This window comes from Aplysia californica, unplaced genomic scaffold, assembly GCF_000002075.1.
Source record: "Aplysia californica isolate F4 #8 unplaced genomic scaffold, AplCal3.0 scaffold00244, whole genome shotgun sequence".
Classification (NCBI taxonomy): domain Eukaryota; kingdom Metazoa; phylum Mollusca; class Gastropoda; order Aplysiida; family Aplysiidae; genus Aplysia; species Aplysia californica.
This window is the reverse complement of record NW_004797514.1, coordinates 12,196-19,645: the sequence shown is the minus strand read 5'-3', so window position 1 is coordinate 19,645 and position 7,450 is coordinate 12,196. Positions and strand designations below refer to the sequence as shown.

At 44.6% G+C, this 7,450-nt stretch overlaps 1 long non-coding RNA gene across 1 annotated transcript in view; it reads left to right on the top strand.

The window, feature by feature from the left end:
* The first annotated feature begins 6,414 nt into the window (after nt 1–6,414).
* LOC118477840 overlaps nt 6,415–7,450 on the top strand; it is a 12,478-nt gene continuing 11,442 nt past the window's right edge. Inside the window, exon 1 of the long non-coding RNA XR_004858639.1 lies at nt 6,415–6,697. This is a non-coding gene — a long non-coding RNA (uncharacterized LOC118477840). The remainder of the gene's footprint in view (nt 6,698–7,450) is intronic.

The following is a 7,450-nucleotide window of genomic DNA, read 5'->3' as shown; positions in this document are numbered from 1 at the left end:
TGTGTGTGTGTGTGTGTGTGTGTGTGTGTGTGTGTGTGTGTGTGTGTGTGTCTTATCTGTATGACATACGATCTTCTTGCAAACTTGCATGTGTGGCTGCTCATCTGCATGTAGAGGTGACAGCACTGATGCTGTTAGCGCCTCCTGGCACTGTTACCAAGACTGGCAGAGTAAATGTATCTTAACGGATTTGGCATGTTTGTGCATGTGTTTGCTGTACAGTGTGTGTGTGTGTGTGTGTGTGTGTGTGTGTGTGTGTGTGTGTGTGTGTGTGTGTCTTATCTGTATGACAATCGATCTTCTTGCGAACTTGCATGTGTGGCTACTCATATGCATGTAGAGGTGACAGCACTGATGCTGTTAGCGCCTCCTGGCGCTGTTACCAAGACTGACAGAATAAATGTATCTTAACGAATTTGGCATGTTTGTGCATATGTTTGTTGTACAGTGTGTGTGTGTGTGTGTGTGTGTGTGTTTGTGTGTATGTGTGTGTGTCTATATATTTGTATGACAGTCGATCTTCTTGCGAACTTGCATGTGTCCTCCCATCTGCATGTAAAGGTGACAACACGGATGCTGTTAAGTTGTAGCACCTCCCGGCAGTGTTAACAAGACTGGCAGAGTAAACTTGTCTTCGCGGACGAGGCTTGTTTACGCGCGCATATTAAGTTTGTAGTGTGTGTGTGTGTATGTGTGTGTGTGTGCGTTTGAGTTTGTGTGTTTTGTGTGTGTGTGTGTGTGTGTGTGTGTGTGTGTGTGTGTGTGCCTGTAAAGGTGACGACACTGATGCCCCCAGCGCCTCCTGGCAGTGTTACTAAGATTGGCGGAGTAAACTCGTGTCACCGCGAGCCTGGCATGTTTGTGCATATTGTGTGTGTGCATGTTGTGTGTGTGTGTGTGTGTTTGTGCGTGTGTGTGTTTGTGCGTGTGTACGTGTCCACCTATCTGCATATATAAATGTGACAGCACTGATGCCGCCAGCGCCTCCTGGCAGTGCTACCAAGACTGGCGGAGAAAACTCGTGTCACCGCAAGGCGTGGCATGTTTGTGCATATGGGCTGCTTCATTGACCCCGTTTTCGGAAAAGAATGTCTGCTATGAAGATGAATTTAATGATTCAGCAGATTCCTTCTGGGAAAAATAATGTCGGCAGGATATCTAAAGTCTCTCTCTCTCTCTCTCTCTCTCTCTCTCTCTCTCTCTCTCTCTCTCTCTCCCTCTCCCTCTCCCTCCCCCTCTCTCTCTCCCTCTCTCTCTCGCTCTCCCTTTCTCAATCCCTTCCTCCCCCTCCCTGTCTTTTTCTCTCTTTCTCTGTCTGTCTCTTTCTTTGTCTCCCCCTTCCTCAGTGCATATAAGTGTACGCGTGTTTGTGTATTCGAAAGCATCAGTGCGAAAACATGCAACAAAAGTAGAAGAGACTGTAGAAGAAAATGTGAATTTGCATGCGTTGTGCTGTCCTCTATCCTGTATAGAATTAAGTTTTTAACATAAAGAATGGGGAATTCTAGTTTTGCGTTTGGTATGCTATGCTATTTGATTTTCTTTGGGGGGTTTTTTGCGAGGGACTTGAGGAGGTAAGCACGCGGAACGTCAGCCAGACGATAGCAGACGTCGGAGGTGGGTGGTTGGCTGGTGCTCTGGTGTGGTTTGCTCCTTCTTTCCTCTCAAACATCCATCATCCTTTTCTCTCCTCCTTTTTTGTGTTTGTTACTCTCTTGTAACACCTGTAATCTTCAGCACTTATATAACCTTATTGTGTTGCAAGTGCCATACAACTCTTACTAAAACTAAAACTAAGACGTCGGAGACACGAGTCGATAAGGAAGAAGGAATAATTATGTGGCTGTGCGAGGGACACACGGTGTCTCCTTGCCTTGGCGTTCCGTCTCTTTTCTTCCTCGCTTCCTTTTGGTCTTCTCCTAATTCTTATTTCTTCTGCGCCTCCTTTCTTCACCCCCCCCTCCCTTTTTTCATCCCCTAGCTGTGGCAAGCAATGTCTCCTTGCTTTCTGCCTCCTTTCTTCGTTCTCTCCATACTTCTTCCTTTCTTCTTCTTCTCCCTCCTTGCCTCCTTTCTTAATACCCCCTCCCCTCCCCCTTTTTTTCTACGTCCCCTACTTTTTTCCTCTTTCGCCCAGTCGGAGACGGACGTTAAGTTTAAAGATCCCTCCTCTTAGATAACCTAATAGTGTTTAGGGGAGCGTTACACCTATACAATGAATATATTTTAGTGCTTCCCTTAATTCTTCATTCCATCCTTTCTTCCTCCATTTCTTCATTCCTTCCTCTCTTCCTCTCCGTCTTTCTTTCTTCCCTTCTTTTATCTCTGTTCTTCTCCCTTTTCTCTTTTGTATCTTTCTTGCCTCTCCCTTTTTATCCTTCATCCTGAGAGTGGATGTATGTTTCTATTGGCCCCCCTTTCTCGCTTGTCTTGTGTTTAATGGCTGGATCATTCTACGTGTTTCTCTTTTCTCCAACAAAGCTTCCATTTTTTCCCCGTTCCTTTGTTCTTTCTGTCCTTCCCACCTTCCTCTTTTTCCTTCTATCTTGTCTTTATCTCCGCGCCATTCCTTTGCCTTTTTCTTCTCTCACCTGTTTTATAGCTGCCTCCGCTTCTTTCGCTTTATTTAAAATACTTAGTTCGGTTTTTTACTTTCTACTTTAACTACCCTCTTATTCCGCAAGGTGTCGAGGACATATTGATGCAATTATTGTCGAGCATGGGGCAATGCATTTTTTTAAAATCGTAATGTTGTTTCGTTAGAGGGTCTCCTTGACTCTGTCGATCCATCTTTTTCTTGGTCTTATTGTCTGGACTTTGAAATGTGACTGTCTTTGTTCTTTTCTCCTTTACTTTTAGTTGGATGGTTGGAGGGCACCACCTGTAGATCCTACTTCTTAACTTTCCCCTCTGTTTCTGTCTGTCTGTCTTACTTTTTCCCAGCACTAAATGACTATTATTCTGTCGATGTGCTTCTTTCTACTTAAACAAAACGGACAAACCTTTATTTTTATGAATGTTAGTTTTGCAATTCCCCCTTCTGCCCAACTAGTTATCATCTCATCAATAATGCCGCTGATGCATATCGACCTTCCCGCGGGGCTGTATAATAATTCATTTATTCCTTCCGATATATGATTATGCATGAAGATTATGGGTATGAGTTCATGCAGTAATCTTATATATCGTGCCCTCTACTCTGTGACTCCTAACGTGCTTGTAATGTATGCGTGCGCTACGAGGTCATTACTCCTAATGAACGACCCAGGAATACCGAGATTGGACATTAGAATTTCCAAACGGCTTTAATGTGCCTCTAACGCTTCCTTCATGTAGAAGGTCGTCGATCTCACCGCATTTTTATTTTGCGCTTATTTCTGTACTGGAAACTGGGGGACCCAATAGAAGTACAGTACGTTTGTGGGTGATTGGAGGGTGCTCTGGTGTGGTTGGCCTCTTCTTTCCTATCAAACATCTATCGTGCGTATCTTTCCTCCTTCTTTTTTTGTGTTTGTTATTCTCGTGTAACACCTCTAACTAATCTTCGGCACTTATATATGACCTTATTGTGTTGCAAACTTCAGGCCGAAGGGTTAGAACTCAAATGGCCGTTGGATCGGAAAAGTAAAGTGTTGCAAGTGCCGTAAAATGCTTACTAAAACTAAAACGCAAGTACATTTTCGGGTTTTTCTAGGCGCCACTAGTAGGTCATGCTTGCTTTCTTCCCTGCCTTCTGTTGTTTCTGTTTCTCCACCTTACTTTTACCCCGCATAATTACTGTTAACGCGTAGGTGTTTCCCCTTTTCTTCAGAGAAAAGGGGACTTTTCTCCTCATTTTGCTCTCTATAGATCCCGAAAAAAACACAAGCGCTTTGCATACAGTATAGCAAACGGTGGCGCTTGCTTTGCAAAAGGGACCAAAGCTGGTTTCCCCATCATGACAGTCAGTGTTCTTGGTCCCGTCGTGGAACTAGTTTGATTGATCGAAGATCTGTAAGGAAAGGACGTGCCGTGAGAACGCTATGACAGCACGCCGCTTTCACAGTGTAGCTAAGGAGGCCAAGGTTGTACTACTCATAAATGGAATTGTCGTTCTATTTTCACGACGCTTTCTGTGAACGTATCAAGGCTATATGCATAATAGAATTGTCCCTCTATTTTCACGACTGTTTCTACGAAAGTTTCTAGGCTTGAACCCATAATGGAATTGCTCTTCTATTTTCACTACTCTTTCTGTGAAAGAATCACAAGGCTTTTTGCACATAATAACATAATAGAATTACACTTCTATTTTCGTTGCGGGTGCTCTGGTGTGGTTTGCTTTTTCTTTCCTATCAAACATCTATTGTCCTTATCTCCCCTTCTTTTTTTATATGTTACTCTCTTGTAACACCTCTAATCTTCGAACGCTCATTTGACGTCATGCAGTTGCGAGCGCCGTAAAACCTCTACTAAAACTAAAACTTCTACTTTCACGACTTTTACGACTTTTTCTGTAAAAGAATCAAGGCTTTTCGCATTATGGAATTGACCTTCTATTTCCAGGACTTTTCGGTAATAGGATCTGGTTGCCGTACGGACCCTGTGTTTTGAGTATTGTTTGTGTAGAGAAGGTCAGTGCATTCAGCCAGTGGCTCTCAGATTTGTCTGTGACCTGCGAGGATTTCTATGTTGGAGCCGTTTTTTTGTTTTGAGATGACCGCTGCCAGAGTTGTGTGTGTGTGAGCGTATGTGTTTGTATGTTTCTGTGTGTGTGTGTGTGTGTGTGTGTGTGTGTGTGTGTGTGTGTGTGTGTGTGTGTTTGTGTGTGTGTGTGCGTGAAAGAGAGAGAGAGAGAGAGAGAGAGAGAGAGAGAGAGAGAGAGAGAGAGAGAGAGAGAGAGAGAGAGAGAGAGAAAGAGACAGAGACTGAGAGAGAAGCGGAGAGTGAAAGGACTTTCGGTACTCTGCGTGAGTAAAAGAACAAAAGCGAGGAAGAAAAAAAATAAGACTACGAAGTGTGGGAACAGAAAAGTGGATAACGGACATAACATGCTCCAGGCCTTGCGAAATGGAAAAACCGTCCTGTAAAGGCGCCCGTCTCCAAAAGTTGATTGGGGCCATAAAATGGCATTGTGTGTCTTATCTTGCTCCCACGCTAAGCCAGCAGGTCGCTGTGCTGGTATGGCATTTCCATTTTCTGTTTGCAGACAGATTTTTCTCCAGTTTCCAGTCTGACTGATCTGTCCGGATATGTCCGCCCCTTGTGCCATGTGTTCCTTACTCGTGGTTTTTTCTGTCTTTCGTTGTGCCCTCTGGTGGCGATTACAGAATTAAGGTGGTCTTGTTTTGATGTGGAAGTACTGTGTTGTATTCTCCTGTTGACGTTATTTCAGAAATTATGTGAGGGAGAGAGGACGCGAAAGTAGAAGTCAGGAGAGGAAGATGGGGTGGGTGCTAGCAGGAGAGAGAAAAGGAGACCGAAAGAGAGAGACATTGAGAGAGAGAGAAAGAGGGATTGAGAAAGAAAGTGAGATTGAGAAAGAGAGAGAGAGAGATTGAGAGAGAGGGTAGGATGGACTGGAAGGAAGGAGAGTGTACAAGCTGACTCCATAATCCCGAGAGAGAGAGAGAGAGACAGACAGAGAGAGAGAGAGAGAGAGAGGGGGGGGGGAGGTGGAGGGAGGGAGGGTGTATGCTAACGTACTCCATAATCACGAACTTTCAGAAACCCCCATACACTCCTCCATGCGCAAGGACAGCCGTTCCTAGCGCAGATGTGCAGACTGCGCGCGTGCGTGCGTGAGCGTGAGTACACTTTGAGAGCGCGCGTGACAACTCTTCGATCTCACTCACGTCAATTTATGCTGCTCTTACAGGGTGCACGCGCCCTGGGTGCAGCGTTATCGAAGACGACTTGCTTCGATTTTTTTCATGTAGTGTCTTTCGTAATGAAACTGAACCTGAACTACTTTGGGCATATCAGACGCCATGACTCACTCGAGAAACGTATTCTGGAAGCAAAAGTGGAAGAAAAGAGGGGAAGTGGAAGAAAAGAGGGGAAGTGGAAGAAAAGAGGGGAAGTGGAAGACCTAACAAGAGGTGGGAACAGGATTTCTGTCTTGGAGGAATCAAAACAACTCGGGCAGGCAGAATGGCAAGAGACAAGAGTACTTTATTACAGAAAGGTGTGCGAAGTAAAGTCCAACTTCTGGAAGAGTACGAAGAAGAAGATGCCATTCGACGATATAATCCGTACATCGTGTTTTACTGTCGTATCCATAAGACGTGGGGAACTCTGTGCCACCACTTTTCAAAGAGGAAATTTACTCGTTTATCCGATCTATACGGTTTGCATAGAAGTCTGTCAAAATAATTTTTTGAGAAATACTGAAAGCTTCAAAGAGATTTTCGTACTAGAAGTGTTCTAAAATGTGAAGAATACAACCCGGGGGTACAAAATGACCCCAGGGCGTACGGATAGAGTTGAATAGCTCAGCCGTCAATGAGATTTCGACATCGAATTGCTTCGTTGTAGTTGTAGTACAGGTGCCCCTTTCGACAAATCAGGTTGTGTGTACAGCCTTTTTCTACGCTGAGCGCGCGCTGGTGTCATTCTGTCTTGTGGCTCGCGGCCGCGGCGCGAGGTGTAAAACGACAAACAGTGGTTTCAGTTGGTTCATGACTGCTGGTACGCACACACACACCTCTCTTGTTCAGTAAGTTTGGGTTTCCTTTTTTTTTCCCCCATCACTTTCACTGTTGTTGAGTGTTTCGACCTTTGTGTAAAAAGGATTGTGATTTTTTTATCGTAATAATTGTGCAGAAAGCGGATGTTCTTTGTAGTGTTCAGACGTGAGAGCGGATGTAGTTTCGTCGAGATTATTTTTCTGCCAAAAAGACTGGATATAGGTTTGTGGTCACGGTAGTGTGTGGGCCAATGGAAGCGCAATGAATGCTACGTATTTGGCGACGACGTGATTTTTTTGTGGTCTATGGATGCAATTACCGTTGATTTCAGGCTTCAAAGCTTGCAGTGAAATGGAAGTTTGCGTTTTCCTTGCTTGTCCTCACGTGCATAAGCGCTTATGCTCGTTTAGATAACTTTGTTCGAACTGGTGGTTTTGCCTGTCCTTTAAAGTGTCACCACCTTCGTTCTTATTTTATCATCCCTGGGTTTTTTTGTCATCACCTCCTCCCTCTCCCTCTCCCTCTCCCTTTCTCTCTCTCTCTCTCTCTCTCTCTCTCTCCCTTCTCTCTCTCTCTCTCTCTACCTTCTCTCTCTCTCTTTCTTTCTTTCTCTCTCTCTCTCTTACCCCCCTCCCTTTCACTCTCTTTCTCTCTCCCTGTCTATCCTTATGGTAATAAATTAACCTGCGTGGTAAAAGCTCGCTTTACTCCTGTAGTATGCCGGACCAGAATATGGGCAGCCATTTTTCATGGGTGACGTGCGACAAGAACCAGCATGTAAA